The 18156-nt window shown below is 32.2% G+C and overlaps 1 pseudogene; it reads right to left on the reverse strand.

The window, feature by feature from the left end:
• Positions 1-3710: 3710 nt before the first annotated feature.
• Positions 3711-4556, reverse strand: LOC149575162 (chitinase 2 pseudogene; annotated as a pseudogene).
• Between the last annotated feature and the right edge of the window lie 13600 nt (positions 4557-18156).

An 18156-nucleotide genomic window follows, 5' to 3' on the forward strand; every position in this document is an offset into this window, starting at 1 on the left:
AGTTTGATGCTCTTTCTCAGCAATTCCTTTGGAGTGGTAATTTGCGTAGCAGTAAATAGAGCTTGATTATCTAGGAGACTATTTGTAGGCCTAAAAAGGAGGGTGGTCTTGGTCTTTGATCAACTCTCTTGAGTAGTCAAGCATTGGCTGGTAAGCTTTATTGGCGATGGTGCTCTAGACAACATCAACTTTGGGCTTGTATTATCACCCATAAATATTTTCATGGTGCTGATCCTAGCTCTGTTTCTGCACTTCCTCTTGAAGGTTGTGGCTCAATGGTCTGGCATACTCTGAAGACTAGTGTTGTGTTAGTCAAGAGAGGTCTGTTTTGGATATGTAAGGGAGGTTCTAAGGCTTTGTTTTGGTCTGATGCTTGGGATGAATTCCCATCCATATTGTCCATGTATCCTCATCTTTAGACTCTTTGTGATTCTTTTCATGCTGCTGGATGGGATAAAGTGGCTCATTACAAGACTCCTTATCAATTGGGACCTATTGTTGGTTACAGATGGAAGCACTCTTCTGATTGGCCTCCTGGAGGCACAAACGTGGATTGTCAGGAGTTTTCTCAAATTATGGCCTCTAGAGAGTGTTCCTCTTTGCAAGGTCCAGATGTTTTGGCTTGGGGAGGCTTCTTGTCTAGTAAATATCATGTCTCTACTGCATATCAGAAAATAACTAGACAATTATTTGGGGATGCTGAGCTCCCTTGGTGGAAGCAAGTTTGGAATAAAGTTTCTTGGTCCAAGTGCAATTTTTTCATGTGGCTAGTGGCTCACAACTGCTATCTTACATGGGATAATCTTTGTAAATGTGGATTTTAGAGCCCCTTTTATTGTGTTTTGTGTGGTAATAGGGAGGAGTCTGTCTCCCATCTATTCCTCCATTGCTCCTATTCTACTCAACTATGGAACCTTTGGTGGAGTGCTTAGGGTTGCTCATGTAGGCATGCTTCCTCTTTGCCTGAGTTCTGGGCTCGCTTGGGCAGTGCTCCCTCCAAGTCTTCTCCTCTCCATGCTGCTTGGATTGCTGGCCCATCGTTCATGCTCTAGCATATCTAGCTGGAGAGGAATCATTGAATCTTCCAAGATGTTTGACTTAGTGTTATGCATCTTTGGCAAAAGATCTCACATTCTCTTCAAGAAACTATTCAAGTGAAGTGTGCACTAGATGGGGGTATGGATCCGATTGATCTTGCTATATGCAATCACCTCAATTTTCATCTTCAGGATGGGGTTGCAGCTCAAAGTTATCCAAGAGTGTCTAGGCAGCCTCAACATCAAAGGAATGGTCAGGTGAATTGGGATGGGCATGGATGACTCCTCCCCATGGAGTTCTGAAAATTAACACTGATGGTTCTTCCCGAGGGAATCTAGACCCTGCTGGTATTGGGGGAGTGGCTCGTTGCAGTTATGGTGATGTTAAATTCTTTTTCTCAATACATAAGTGTGATTACACTAACAATCTCATGGAGGCTTAGGCTATTTTATATGTTGTGGAACAATGTTTCTTGCGGGGATGGAGCAAGATTATCTATGAGTCTAATTCCCAAGTGGTGGTGAACTTTCTTTCCTCGTAAGAGCTTGAGGATGTTAGTTGGTAGCTAGCCACTATTGTTAATTTGATTATTCTCTTTTGTACCTCTTTTGAGTTCAGTACGTTTACTTTATTCCTCATGAATGGAACAGAGCTACTGATTGTTTAGCCAAATGGGCTTCTAGTCATGCTTCGGGCTGGAATATTATGGATAGGGGCAATTTCTCTTTGAGATGGTGCAAGAATTTGTTGAAAATGTTGCTCAGGATAGAGCTCCTTGTTGTATTTCTTTCTGTCTTAAATAAATTTTTACCTCTCTTTTTCAAAAAATAAAATATAAATATAAATTGTTAAGAATTCAAATATTATCAATTGCATATATACTCAGTACTATCCAATAGGAACAATGTCTATAATTTAATACAATAAGTTTTCACAATTCTTAATACATGCACACAAATCAATCTATATTTAAACTTATATTATAACATATTTATATTTGAGAGTATCAATTCTACAGTTCATATAGGTTATTTTTTTGTGACAACCACCTTACAAGCGACACATACATTCACACTAGTCCATCTACATAGACCAAATCATATTGATGCCCTACCATTCTATAGGCGGCCTTGGCTAAATAATGTTATGATTTCTTTGTTTTCACTTAGAAGTATTTAAGCTAGGATTTATGATTGAAAATGTTAGAAGCTATTTATGTTGTTAATAAATATGTTTTTTTTAATGATCAATGACTCATTTTAGACAAGAAAACATGCAACTCATAAAGTATAAACATGTGTAAACTTTTTTTATGGGTAATAGGTCGAAGCCAAGGTTAATTATTATTATTATATTATTTGTTGCACGACTAATTATTATTATTAGTTAAGTTCGATTAGATTCAAACCCAAGACCTCTCAGATAGGAGGCTCATAATTTACCATTGTATTTACTCTTGCCTTAAACATGTGTAAACTTTTAACTAGGCATCAAATTTGAAATTTTTCGAAGAATTTTTTTTTAATATCAATATATTAATAAAATAATAACTAAAAAACTAACTCTGACAACTCTATTACTCTATGAGCTAAAAGTTGCATGTGGCAATAGAATCAACAATAATAAACAATTCAAAATGTAGAAGAATAAACTTATAATATAAAAATAACTATAGAATTAATACTAATAAAATTTTAACTATCATAACTCATTGGTATCTTATCTGCTTTGATTGGCAAGAGCTTTCTATAATAGATACAAGATCACGAAGTCAAGACTCTCAACACCCTATAATAAACTTATGAAACAAACATAACAATAGAACTATATTAATAAAACTTAAAATATCATAAAATCAGAATTTGGTTTTATTGAGAAAAGCTAAGTATGATAAGTGATAAAATATGAAATCACTAAGTCAATCTTTCCCCCTTCATATTGTACTAAAAAATATGCCATCTCATTCTATGAGTCTAAAATATCACACACTAATCAAATAGTCAAATTTAACTTATTTTTCTAAGCTTTATTTTTTATTTAGTATGTGATGTTTAAGGATGGTCGTCTAAAAGAACCTGGACTATCGTAGAACTATAAAATTTGAAATTATTCAAAGAACTATAAAATTATTAATTTATTAACAAAATAATAACTAAAAAACTAACTTTAGCAATTGTATTACTCTCATAGCTAAGAGATGCATGTGGTTACAAAGCAACAAAAATAAACTATTCAAAATGTAGAAGAACAAACTTATGAAATAAAAATAACAATAGAATTAATACTAATAAAACTTAAACTATTATAATCCATGGGTATCTGATTTGATTGACAAGAGCTTTCTACAATAGATATGAGGTCACACAAAGTCCATACTCCCACATCCTATAGTAATCTTACAAAACAAAAATATCAATAGAATTACATTTATAAAACTTAAAATATCATAATTTTAAAATTTGGTTTTATTGACAAAAGCTAGGTATGATAAGTGATAAATAAGAAATCACTAAGTCAATCTTTCCCGCTTCATATTGTACTGAAAAACATGTCACCTCATTCTATGAGTCTAAAATATCACCCACTAATTAAATAGTAAATATTGACTTATTTTTCTAAGTTTTATTTTTTTCTGTAAGATGTGATGTTTAAGAATGGTTGTCTAGAAGAACCTAAACAATCGTAGAACTACTGATTCCAAGTAAAAAATCTTGAGAACGGCTCTCATAGTAGTAAGGATCATCATTACTAGCCTGTGCAGAAGCATCAGCACTGAAAATCATGATGCCATTGACAGTATAATTCTCCTGAATGAGGTCAAGAGCAGTGAAAAAACCCTCACCTTGGATTCCCCTACCATCAACTTCATAACTTGGGAGCAATTTAACAGGATCAAACTGAGAAGCCCTCGTTGCAAAATCATTAGCAAAAGCTTCCGGGGTGATAACTTTGTCGGTATAAAACTGATGGTTTACATAGTCTATCAAATACCCATATTTTTGGAAAAGTTGAATGTAAGGACCCACGGTTTTGTAGTAAGGAGCAATGGTAGCTATGTTTATGACCCCTTCATCCTTGAGCCGCATGATGAGCTGGCCAATGCAGTCGGCAAAGGTGGTGTTTTTTCCTCTAGGGAAACTCTCGTAGTCAATGTCGATGCCATCGAGGTGGTATTCTTGGATGATTCGGGACAAGGAATTGAAGGCATTCTCGACCCATTGTTTGGGGTCCTTGGGATCATACCAACGGATGACTTTGTCCTCTCCTTGGCTTGTGTGGGTGCTCCACCCGGCTAGGCTTGCCATGGCCTTTACATTTGGGTGGTGGGATTGGATGGTCTGGAGGGCTTGTTGTGTCAATGTTGAGGTCCAATAGGGAATGAACACGCCATTGTTGTTGTTCCCGTTGGCGTCTGCGTCAATGGCGAAGCCGTATATGAAGTAGAAGTCGAGGTCGTCACGTACCGGCACATCATCCATGTAGACCTCAACGCCTGTCGCGCCAATGTATTCCATGAACACCTTCGCTTCTGCCAAGACCCACAATGTGTAGTGCATTAGAGTTGACTATTTAACACTTTGAGTCTTGGAATGAAGCCTTAGTGTGTGATGTTTAAGCAATCAATAATATGAATAGTGTGTCTATATTTTTTATAAATGTGTAGTGAGTTTTTATTGAATTAGAAATACATACACATGTCCACAAAAGAATGGTAGGTGAACACATGGTCCCTCATCAGAATCACATGGGCAATGCCTTAAAATCAAGCTAACAAAAGTAAGTTTATGTAAAAGATAGCCAGAGATGTCGATTTCAAAATCGAAACAATTAAATTTCCATAATTCATAAAACTGTAATGCAAGTTTTTAGATCAGATTGGATGTACAATTTTTATCATCAATATTTCGAATCACACTACATGAATGTCAAAGATATTTAACATTAATAACTTCAATATTATGTTATATTTGTAGATTTGATGATGTATAGTTGTGGGCTTAAATATCACTTTATCGAGATTAAGTTTTCAAAGACAATTTCATCAGGTTCTCCATTTGGGTGGTTTCTACAGATAAGAATTCTTATCCGAAAGCACTTTTGGTTTATACATGCTCTAATGGACCATATAAAGGTAGAGATGTTACATCTATGTAATCTCACTTGTTTCATAAAGAAAAATCATTCTATATATTCATTTGGCTTTCAGAACAGGGTCAGGAAAGAAGATTAAAAACCAAATTTGGTGATTAAAATTATTTACTTTGGTCTTAGTTTATATTTTCTGGGTGTTTTGATCATGTCAATGGGCTTTTGAATTGTTGGTGAAGTTAAAAGGTTCTTAAAGAATAGTTTCGATCATTTTTGAATTGTTGGCGAAGTTGAAAGGTTCTTAAAGAATAGTTTCGATCATAAATCATTCTAAAAGAATTATAAAACAACTTTGTCCAATAAGATGTATAATCATAGCAGAATACAAAGTATAAATCCATTAGGAAAAACAATGTTAAAGATTTCTTTCAGGTTCGATATTTAGATGACTTTGACAATTGAATCTCATATCCATAACTGTTAACATAGAATCATTTATTTATAACAATACCAGAATAGAAAGTATACATCTTGATCTATCTATCACTCAAACAAAACAATAAGATGAACAAATATACAGAAACAATTCAGATTCATCTCAAAAATACATAATTTTTACCTGAGTAGAGGCAAGTATTGGCTAAGAGTGCCATGACAATTAGGAGAAGAGAGGAAAATGATGATTTGATATCCATGGCTGCTGATGTAGTAATTCTCAGGATAACTTATTGCAGGGTATTGTACACCATTTTATAGAAATTGTATTAAAGGAGAAAACATTCGGAGATTACATAGCAGCCGGCTCTTTCATTGAGCTGGTTCTTTCTGGCTTTCTTACTATTGTTTTATGATTACTATGAATTATTATGGGTTGTCCATGCATTATAATTGTTTGTGCTATACAATCTCGATTCATATTAGTTTGTTTTGTTTGATACAGTTGTATTACTATATTTTTCTTGATAAAATATTCAAAGATGTTGATTTACATTTGTTCCACTTCTGATTTAAATTAGAAAACAAACAAAAGTTGAAATAGGTGATGTATTCAAGAGAGCTTTAAAGAAGAATGCTGAATGAGATATATGTGGGGGAGAAAAGGGATCTTCTTGTAAATATTTTTTTCCTTTCTTTTGTTAGTTTGTTGTTAACAGCATAGATATTATAATATTTTTATATTTAAAAAATTGGAATAGGTGATTTATTCAAGAGTTTTAAAAAATAGTGTTGAAAGAGATATATCTAGTTAGAAAGAGATCATGTTGTCAATTATTATTTGAACATATTTTATTTGTTATTTTTATTGAATAATTAAAATTAGCTGTTACGCATTTGTGAATGTGCAATGATAAGTGGATAGGAGTGATTTGTTTTGTAAGTGCAATTTTTTTGATAAATAATAATTAAAACCCAAACAAATAGTTTTCATACTTTTAATAAATTGATAGTAGTTTTGAAACAGTAGACTTTTTAGTCTTTGGAAGTTTTATTTGGTAATAAAGAGTATATTATGATGTACATGACAGAAACACAATCAATATAAACATATACTTACAATTATAAAACTATATACTCTTGTATTTGTTACTCTGGAAAGTTTTATTTGGTGTACATGATAGAAACACAATCAACATACACATATACATACAATTATAAAATTGTATACTCGTGTATTTGTTAAACTCATCATAGTTTTGACAAAGTAGTGACAAAACACTTAGTCATTATCTAACAAAGAACAGTGCAAGCCGAGTGCATAGTATATGTCGAACATAAGCTTCCAAACAATACATGCCAAATAATATTCAACAATTAGTGTCGAGTAGTCAGTGTGTATCAAGTCACTCAAGTATCAAGCAAATAGTGTTTGCCAAGTGATTCAGGTGTCAAGCAAAAGTAAGTGCCAAGCCATTCAAAAGTCGAGTATCAGTATAAAAAGCATAGTGAAGGTCAATCATCAGAGTATATTGATGTTGAGTTACCAATCTTTGACATAGATGTTTGTTATGGCACAAACTTCTATGTAAACTATTTTTGGCCAACATGACATGAATTTTTGATATTAAGGAATAAGGATTTAGTCATATTAAGAATCCCTATGCAAATACATGCAACCAATCAAATAAAGGGAAGAATTGGGTGGCAATAAGGATCAACCTTAGTCACTGATTATGACCTAGCCCATCTCCATAATGCCTACTTAAAGAGGTAAACCCTAAGAGGGAAAAAAATGATGCAAAGAGAAGTATTACATGCACAAGGAGAGGAATGTTAAGAGCATAGAGAGCATTTCATGGTGGGAATGATGGCTAAGTTATGGAACTACAATGACAAATTTATTTGAGAAGAACATAGATAATCAGTCCAGAAGGATAGAGAAGATAGATCTGATCATGAGGATCAAGAGATAACCAGTAAAGAGGATATTTGACATCAACCAGCAAGGTGCTAACCGAAGGATCAGGTGTTAAATTATTTTAATAGGTGATACAAAGTAAATCTCTTAACAGAGTAGTCCTAACAGACTTTTGTAAATCTCCTAACAGAGTGCTTACTTAGTTGTGAGTTTAAATCTTTTATTCAAGGCAAGACCTAACAGTCTTGTAAGCCTTTAACATTACAGACATTTCATAGGGTAGATTATAGATTATGATCAAAACTTTGTAGCCATAATAGGTCACACTTTACAACTACAATAGTGAATATTTGTGGGTGTCATCCCCACCCAAGTTTTACCTTCTCATCAGAGGGTTTCTGGGTAACCAAAATCTTATGTGCTATGTGTTGATTTACTTTATGCTTTGGATATGATGCTTGGTTACTTATTTCAGTTTACATGTTAAGTTGTGAGATGGATGAATGGTGAAATGTTTTAGAGGTAAAAAATTTAAGTGTTGATTCACCCCCTCTCAAAACTTACTTTCCCATTGTTATTTTCAAGAGTACTAGCACACAAATAAAGAAAAAAAAAGGTAACAACCTAAAGGTATAGAATACCACAGGGTGAACAAAAGATATTCCTAATATTCCTCTAGAGAAAGGAAGATCAAAGCCACAGTTGACAACCAGGGACACCCAAACATAAAATGTATCAGACTCTCAATGCAAGTCATACATTGATTAAACATTGAGACTATAAAGATAGAGTAAGAAATTTATTATAGAACAACAACATTGATGATTAGAAGATAATAGCTTTGATGTATTGTACATAGAATCAAATGAATTATAGGGATTAATCTCCATACTTTACAAATGTGTTAATATTTCCAAATAAGCATATGAGTAAAAGTTCATCAATGAAGTTTCCATTCCACAACCAAGATGTAAATAGACAAATCTCCATTCCCTCGTAGTTATAAAAAGAAACAAAAGAGAATAAATTACAAAGGATCAACAGTTCAATAAAAATACAAACTCCCAAAATTTGGCAATTTGAAAACTAGCAATGATTTTTGACAAGACTTATAATAATCTATGTTCTTAAAATATGCAATTCTTGGCAAAAGTATTAATAAGTATCGTTTAGACCTTGACCAAGCTTTATATTTTTTTCCTTTATAAAAATGAAAGGCAAAAGCCTATACATACATTAATATTAGAGCCACATAATCAAGTCTGTCGCAAGACCCAACATTGGCCAGATCTACCAATTTAATAACCGTATTAGTGACAAACAACCTTATTAAACTTACTAACCTGACTATCTAACCCACCAATATGATCTACCATACATCTTAAGGATGATTGCATAAAAAATTATGAAGAAGAAACCATCATTTATCCAACAGAGCAGTGATAATGCGGGGAATCAATAAAAAGCATCCCAAAACATGAAACAATTATGAACCCAAAATAACTTAATTCTCAATGTAAATGAGACCCAAAGAATACTAACCATCAAGCATAGTAGAGTCCTCATATATACAAACCACCATGGAAGAATCCTCTTGTGGCAACGAGCTGGAGCCAGGAGCAAAAGTAGAACCCAATGACACCCCATAAAATAGATCAGAAGCACGAGAAGACACTAATGGAGGAAGAATGCTATCATGTTCACACAGTTTTGGACGTGGACATGGCCAACATTCACGGAAGAAGCTAAGGAACACATTGAATTATGCAAAAACTCTGCCTAAGCAAGCCAATAATCGAACAAAGAAGGTGATGTCCAAAGAACAAGCATTCCACTCAATCCCAATCATGACAATAAATTTTAAAACCTTGCAATTACCCCCACATAAGTTCCCACATGATACTTGCCTTAAAACAAACCCGCTTTTCACAAATCATGATGCATGCAAATTGATGTCTGAAGGCTTTGTACAATGAAAAAACCAGAGAAAATAGAAATTCTTATTCATATAATAAGAGCCAAGTACGAAGGCATGAGGTCAAGAGATTTTGGTGACGCCACATCCAAGAAGAAGAAGTTAAAGAAAAAATAGAGAATTGGATCAAAACCTAATTTGATTGCCAAAACTGAAAAGTACAGCATATTTGGGAATGTGAAGGCCACCACCAAACCACCTCAACATTATCAGAAAATGACATGCACTGACACTTCTCAGGAGGAATTAAAATTTCCAGGAGGTGAAAGTAATGTTTATAGAGAGAATTTTTAAAAGACTTTACAAACATATTAACAATTATATCAGCAACCATTTGTGGAAAAAAAAATGAGTGTTCTACTTTGAAGAAGAGTATATTTTTAATAAATGAAATGTACACACAATTTTTCAAATGTGGAGGTAGAAAATAGAAACTATAGTTTGAATTAGAAGTATAGATAATAGAATAATTTGAATTAGAAATATAGAGGACAAATAGAAACATTTAGAAAGTAGACAATAAAAAGTAAGATTTACTATTGGAGAATATAAAATTTGAGCGGGGCTGACTATTGCAGTATATTTTTATATTTAATTTTAAATATTATTTAATTTGATAGTGAGAAGTCAAATTTAATCATTTAACAAGCAATAATTTACTGAATGAGGTATGGGAAGAAAGGGGTCATCTTGTAAATGATTATTCTTATATGATTTATTTATTTTTTATACTAAAAATATAAAAAGCTAAGGTGTTGTCCCTTTGAAAAAAAATCCAAAGGGTGAACACTCAGTAGTAAAGATAGTAGTAGCAAGTTAACGCATTAATATCACACTAAGAGTGTCGAAAACAACTAAAGAAATCTATAAACATCAACGTCATCATGAAAATAGCAATAGTTTGTAGAGATCTTATCAAACAAATTATATATATAATGCAATTCTTCCACACCATACTATCACTTGAGTATTCATCCATGTAGCTATACAACCTAGCAATATCTTCATGCTTTGTCATGAAATTCAATTTTTTTACTGCCAATGTCAACTGCTACCCTTGGGTTGTCTAAGCAATGTCCAATTTTCCCATATTAAGTAATACTGTTATACTCAACAAGAATCACTCGTAGCCAAGAGTTTAAGTTGCCACTCCCATCTATCTTGAAATTTATCTCTCACATTAACCACATTTCCACTTGGTTGGGAAGTCATTCCATAGTTATCCAATATATTTCCTTCCCGATTAAAATGTAAAACTACCATAACATTTAGACTCTGTTTCATTTCCTACATGATTGATGAAAAATAATTCCACAGTAAGAATTTTTTTTTGAATGTCCTACACAGTAGCCTCATTAGACTAGTTGATTTTGATGACCCCTTTCAAAAAATCAACATGAGTTTAGAATCCCCTTTCATAGCAAGGGTCTTGATACACATAGATAGATAAATAAAAAGTTACTCTCCACTATAGAGTCATATATTTTTCCTATTTATTTTTGAAGCCATTATGGTTACCAGTATAGGCCTCAACTATTTCAGCTTGAAGTTATAATGACACCCCCTCCAGAAACCTTGTTTGAACTCTAGCGACTCCATCAAAATTGAGCTTCTACCATCCAATATCAAGAGGTTTCCACTTAGTAAATTCATTATTTCCATTCATTTGTAATCATCAAAATAGGCATAAGCATTATTTTACCATAAAAAGGGGTCAAGGCATAATCAGAGCATTTGGATGTTGTGACCATAAGATTTTATGCCATCATTTTACACAAGGTTCTAGAGACATTCTCCATGGATTATTTATCATCCCTAAATATTCTATTACTCATTTCCTTCTATAAGCTCCATTAAACATAAGGGATATTTATCCCCACGATTATTTAACTAAAGGGTTACAAGTAGTTCCTTTATATTAAAAAACAAATTGTTGTATTCCACTAAACTATTGACCAAAGGAACATCAACTTTTGCCATCACCATTTACTATAACTCTAGCAAATTGGCAATGGAGCACAACATGAGAAATTGACCCTTCTATTTGTTTACACAAAAAACACTTGTTTGGGAGTTGGAATCCCTTTTGTATGAGGTTATCTTGGGTTAGGATTATGTTATGTGTAGTTGTCCACCAAAAAAGTTAATTTTAGGAATCATATAAGGCTTACACATCATTTTCAAACAATACTTCAAAAGGATTCATCCTTTAATAATAAATTATAAATATATTTCATATAGAAAATATCCTTTATGTTATTTTCACTAGATAAATTGATCCTCCCTTGAGAAATGGGAAATCCTAATTCTATTGATTATTCTTTGTACCTCAATGGCTCTTAGAAATAGATTAGACTGGCCTTTGAAGCACAGAGTAAGATAAATTTATGTTTCATGAATGGAGAATTTTTTTAAATATCTCTATTACACCTCTTAAACTCATAATGTTTTATAAAGTATTATCTCCTACCCAAGCATCATCCTTGATTCTAATAGTTCTTCCATTTCCCACCTACAATTTTAACTCAACATGTATGAGATTCGTACATTTTATGATGTTATTCTAGATCTTTGAGCCAATAGGATTATTAAAAAGAGGTAGGAATAATTTTGTATTAATATTCAAAATTAATACCATTATCCCTCATGAAAATGCACTAGATATTAGATAGATGTCTCTAGATAAAGACTCTATGTGATATTAGCAATCAAGGCTTTATTAAGGATATTCAATTTCCTAATACCAAATCCACCTTGATGTTTTGGTTTACACACTATGTCTGTCATGCCTAAAATTTGGGGCAAAACACACCAACAATTTATTTTTTATTTTAAAGATTAATAATGCCACTAAGTTTGATATGTTTAATTGCACATGTTAAAGTATAGGTAAAATGAGAAATAGATACATGATCTCCTAATGTTGTCTTGTCATTTCCATTTATTTTTATTATCAATGAGTATGGAAAAGATCGTTAAATCTGAGCATTCATTATTAAACTGATTTCGACTTTTGTTTTTTTATTGCTTTAATTTCAAGGTAATATATCATAATTAAAATAAATAAATAAAATTATCCTAAACTCGCAATACTAAACAACTATCTAGATATATAATCAACACTTAAAATTTAATCTAATAATCTAACTTAATTTTACAAACTTTACTAATTGAAATCATAATAACACTATCCTTCAATTTAAGAATAATATATCTGCTAACATTAAAATAAACTAATTAACTAATCTCTACAATTAGCTTTAATTAATACTGAAATTCAACTTAACAATCACTAATTACTAACATAATGATTTTAAATTATTTCTTTAAACGAATTAAATAAATCAACTAACTTATCTTAAACAACATATTATACCAATACTGATACTAACTTTCCTAAAACATAAAACTTTACTAAATAATAAAATCATCTAACATTCAAATAACTAACTTTATTAAATATAACATAAGCAAAACATCTTTTCGGACAAAACTATAATTAAATAATCAATATAGTTAAATATAACATAAACTACAATTCTAACACTAATTTGAGCCAAATCTATTATCTTTGTATCTACCACATAAATAATTCAAAATAAAATAAAATAATATAAAACAATAATACACTAAATCTATTAGCATCCATAAATTACAACTATAACTAATTAACTAACATTGATTTATTAGTTATTTTAAAATAGATAAATAAAACAAAAATTAATCAAAAATCTAAACCTATAATATTAAAATGGACTTAATCTAACTTGAAATCCTACCTCAACCCTTAATAACTAAAATATAACCATAACTTTAACTAACACTTATCACCTAATAACTAACTAAAATATAATTTAAAAATCTAATTATACTAATTTGAAACATTCAAAGAAACAATGAAACTAAACTAAACAACAAATTAACTATTAAAGACAATTAAAACTACCTTCACTGAATTACTACTTAAATCTTATACTAACAATAATAATAACAACTAACAAAAAAAACAACTCAGCTAAACAATACTAACCTAACTCTAAACTCTAACAATCCTAACCCCCTACACTCTAACCAACACATCTTACCATCCCCCCCAAGCTTACTTCCCCAACTATCATGTGCATTCAAAAAGGGGTGGTATGCTGACAGTAATCCCAAGACCAATCCTGCTTCATGCAAGAAAAGACCTCCACTTGCTAGGCACTAAGCAAGGTAAGAGGGGAGAAATTTTTTAAAAGCATTGATAAAAGTTAGATTTGTTTAACTTTTTAGAAAAACACACCTTTACTCCCAATCTCTTGCGCCCACTAAAACAAAACCCTCCAAACACACAGCCCAAGGATGTTTTAAGGAAAGTGCGCTAGGTTATGTGGAGACATGTGGAGACAAGGAGGGATGAACAAAAAAGGTGAGAATAAACTTTAAAATCCACCTGCTCTATTTCAAAAATAAAAAATAAATCTCTCACTCCTCAACACTTTGACAGGTTAGTTATGGGCATGTGGTCAAGGCTAAGTGTAAATTTCCTACGTAGACCCAAGTGGAGGATGTACGTGGGTACCAAGATAAAAGGCAAGAGATAAAGGGAATAAAGTTTTAAAACAACTAGCAAATAGAATTTACTCCCTCTCTCCAACTGATATGCCAGTCATTAATTTTCTTGACTTTTTTATAAAACTCAATCTATCCATACTAATGCCTAGAGCTAAGGTGGGGTAGTAATATCATACAGTTAATTTGGAAAGAACTTAGGTTGGCTTAGGATAGATATTTTAATTTATGTATTTATTTAATTGCTTATAAATCATTTTTGATATTAATTAAATTTAGAATTCAGATTTTCTAAGGGAATCAATTCAGAATATCCTCTATTTTGAGCAAAGGAATAATTCATCTCTCCCATACAAATTCCAGTGAGCATTTTTGCTCTTGGAAACACATCTTTTTTTTTGAGGCCTCTATTTTTTTCTAGGTATGAGATTTCAATTTCATTTATTAATCAAGGGGGAGTATTTTTTTTCTATGATTATAATGAAGATGTTAATTGCAATGCTCGAACAATTGATAAGGACTATTATGCTTCCTAATACTCACAAAATTTACGAAATGAAATACCAATCCTATCATTGAATCCTTTTAAACATATTTTGAGCTTTAATTGCATATCTTTATATCTATCATCATTTAGTCTAATTAACATTAATCAAATGAATACAACTTGAACTATAAAAATGCCATAAGAGGGGTAAAACACTATTGCATCCATTTACTAATAAACGTATGCATATAAACCGAATTGCAAGAAAGATCATACGCAAGGATATTACTCAATTTATCTTTTTCTATTGAACCACTTGATTCAAAGGCTTCGCTAGGAAAGAACTAGGAAGAAAACCCGACATCATTGCCACTACAAAAAAAAAAAATTTAAATACATTTTACACAGGGTTTCAATCTTGAACATAACTAAATTTCAACAATCAATTTAAATTTCCATCATGGCCCTTAACAAGGGATCCATTTCATTTTCTGCAATGCATTGCTAAGATTGTGGAGGAAACAAAAATTAACTAGGTGACAAGAACCATAATAGACAAAATCAGACATTCATTCCCATACCGAGTTTTCAAACAGGTTCAACATTGAATCAAAACTAGGAGAAAGGTGGATTTTTCCAACAAGAGATGTCAGACACAACACCAAAACAGGTGCCCAATCGGGGCTATAGCTCAAGAACTTTCGTTCTTCCATTCTTACATGCCAAAACTCATACGTGGTTTGTGTTGACAGGTAGGGGCCCATAACACCCTACCCTCTCTCCCTCTTCTTGTCCTAAGAAGAGACTCTACACTGTTGGAGTCCAACTAAAGACCTTTCCTCGAAAATGGCCACTTCTGCCCTATCCGAGGGTGAGTAATGCCAAACACCCTATGAAAGAAAACTTCAAAGTATCACAACAAACACAAAGGAAAAAAATTGAAGAAAAATTGTTTCCAATCCCACCCAACATACTCAACACACATATAAACATACATAAGTAATAAAACTGAAACATGAAGCACTACATACAACCAAAATGAGGTAAAGTATTCCTACCTCCAAGAAAAAAAGCTATGGAAAAGATCAAGTTTGAGAAGAGCTAGCTTTCCTTTCCTTCCTCTTCAATTCTAAAAATCCCTCTAAAACTAGAGGTTGGGTGAACAACCCAAGTTCACCCAACCTCCTCAAAAAAACTCTAAATAAGATCAAAACTCAACTACCTCTAAAATTCAATAACTCCCCCCCACTTGCCTAAAGTTTTAGAGGCTTCTAACTCAACTAAACCTGATACTAACCTCAAGGTGGAGTTAAATTCATTCAACCCATGGTGAAACACTCAATTTTCGCAATAAAGCAAAAATGAGATTTTTGGATGACCATAAAAGTCAACAAAAGGGGCTAGGGGGGTGGAAAATGTCCCCAACCCATACCCATACCCCATGGGTACTTAGATTTCATTATTTTAGGCCTTTAGGATTAATAAGGGACCTATCAAAAGATAGAAAATTTTAGGACTATCTAACAACCTTCAAAATGCAGATTAAACACTAATTTGGATTACGAGTAATTAATCTTGATTACTAACTTGATTAGCAAGAAGGTCTCTAACCTAGTCTGACTTAGATCTTTAGGTTACTTGCTTAACCTTAACTATCATGTTGGAATGCATATGCAAATTCACGAGTGTCAAGTGACACTATAAAAACACTATTACAAAACATTAACATTTACTAGTTACATAATGATAGATTCATTCAATGCACAATACAAATAAAATATGAACAACAAAGTTTGTATCCTTCATCAGATTTAACCCAGGTTTCCACAAACAGTGCATAGGGTTCAATTTCATTTCTCCATTAGATTTTCTCAACTAAAATACCCTTGCACACATCAGTAGCTCAAGAAAATTACATACATATATTCAAAACTTATCTAGATAGTTACATAAATCAAAACATGAATCTCTCATATAATTATTGTTTAATTCATTTCTACTCGCATTTAATCATCAGAAATCACATAATCAGTATAACATAACTTATTCATTAATTCAGATTAAAATGCTAGAAAAAATCATTGTTAGGCATGCATATACCTAACATCATAAATATCGCCATTTAAGGAATATTGAACTATCTAGAACATAAAACTTAACCATCGGGGTATCAAAATCAACACCCTTATCGTCAAGTGAAAATGCCTCGCATCATCGTTAGAGAAGTTTTAATGTTTAAACAGTCGAGATAATGTAGTTTGTTCTCGAATCACTGAATACTTAAAACATGAATGTATTAGGATCTGAGTTCTTACCAAGATATCTAAACCATAAAACATTATTTCATATCCATTATAATCTCCTACAACAGTTTTAACAGAGTCCCAATTGACAAGGAACAATCTCTTCTTTTCTTCCAATCTAGTCCAAATAGAATTCATTTGGATCCTTTCAAGTTTCTCTACCATATTATTAGATATTTCAAACAAGGATGAGAAGTAAACAAGCATACCTTGGAGAGATGTTGCAAGATGGAGCTTGCCAACACTACTCAAAAGACTTGCCTTCCATCTCGTCAACTTCTTCTACATCAACCTTTCCAATATTGACTTCCAAAAGGAATGAACATCCTTGGAAATAAGGGGAATGCCAAGCTAGGTACTAGAACAACACTGTGATAACCCAAGATGTTCTTGATTTTGATTGTAGGTTCTCTTTTGTGCTAAAGAAGTATATATTCCTTTTCTCTTAATTTATGTGTTGGCTTGAATATTTTTCATAATCATTAAGAAAATCATTCCATTCCCTTTCCTCAATCATCAAATCCTTTAGGATAGTGTCATCTATAATTGTTGAAAAGAAGGGGCAAGAGTAGAAGCAATTGTAATCCCTTGAAATTTTCATCAACAAAGTAGGCTAAAAATTCCTACTCAAAAAATTTGCAAGCATAATAAAAAAGTATGGATATAATGAGTCTCCTTGTCTAATGCTCTTATCTACTACAAATATTACCCAAGAAAATGTGTTAAATATGACCAAGAACTTGATAGTTCTACACATTCCCTAATCAAGTTGGTTAGTCTTTCATTAAAACCTAGTTGTGATAAGACTTTAGATAATACTTTCCATCTAACATTTTCATAAAATTTTGAGATATCAATATTTAGGACCAAACGTGGCATTTGACACTTCTCCATATAGTTTATAATTCAAGCGTTAATACAACCAAATAAAGAATTTGCCTACTAGAGATAAAACCCTTTTTATTGCAATTGATAAACACATCCAAAAAATATGTAAGCCTATTAGTACTAAAACTTAAGAGAAGATCTTGCATTTAATGTCAAAAAGATTAATGGGTCTAAAGTCTCTTATTATTTTAGGCTTTTGAACTTTGGGGACTAAAGTAATAAAAATATTGTTAAGCTTTTTTAGTATTTTACATATCTCAAATAAATCCTTAAGATCCACAATGACATCATAGCCTACAATATCCCAAAATTCCTTGAAAAAAGAAAGGGGAAGCCATCTAGACCTCGAGCTTTATAAGCTTCCATAGAAACAAACTACCCACACTTCATTAGTAGCCATAGAAAGAATCTAGTCATTATTCTCAAGTGTGATGGCATTATGGAGACAATTCTAAATTCTATCCTCTAG

Source organism: Cupressus sempervirens, chromosome 2 (genome assembly GCF_028749045.1).
Source record: "Cupressus sempervirens isolate cs-2001-9-10 chromosome 2, ASM2874904v1, whole genome shotgun sequence".
NCBI lineage: Eukaryota > Viridiplantae > Streptophyta > Pinopsida > Cupressales > Cupressaceae > Cupressus > Cupressus sempervirens.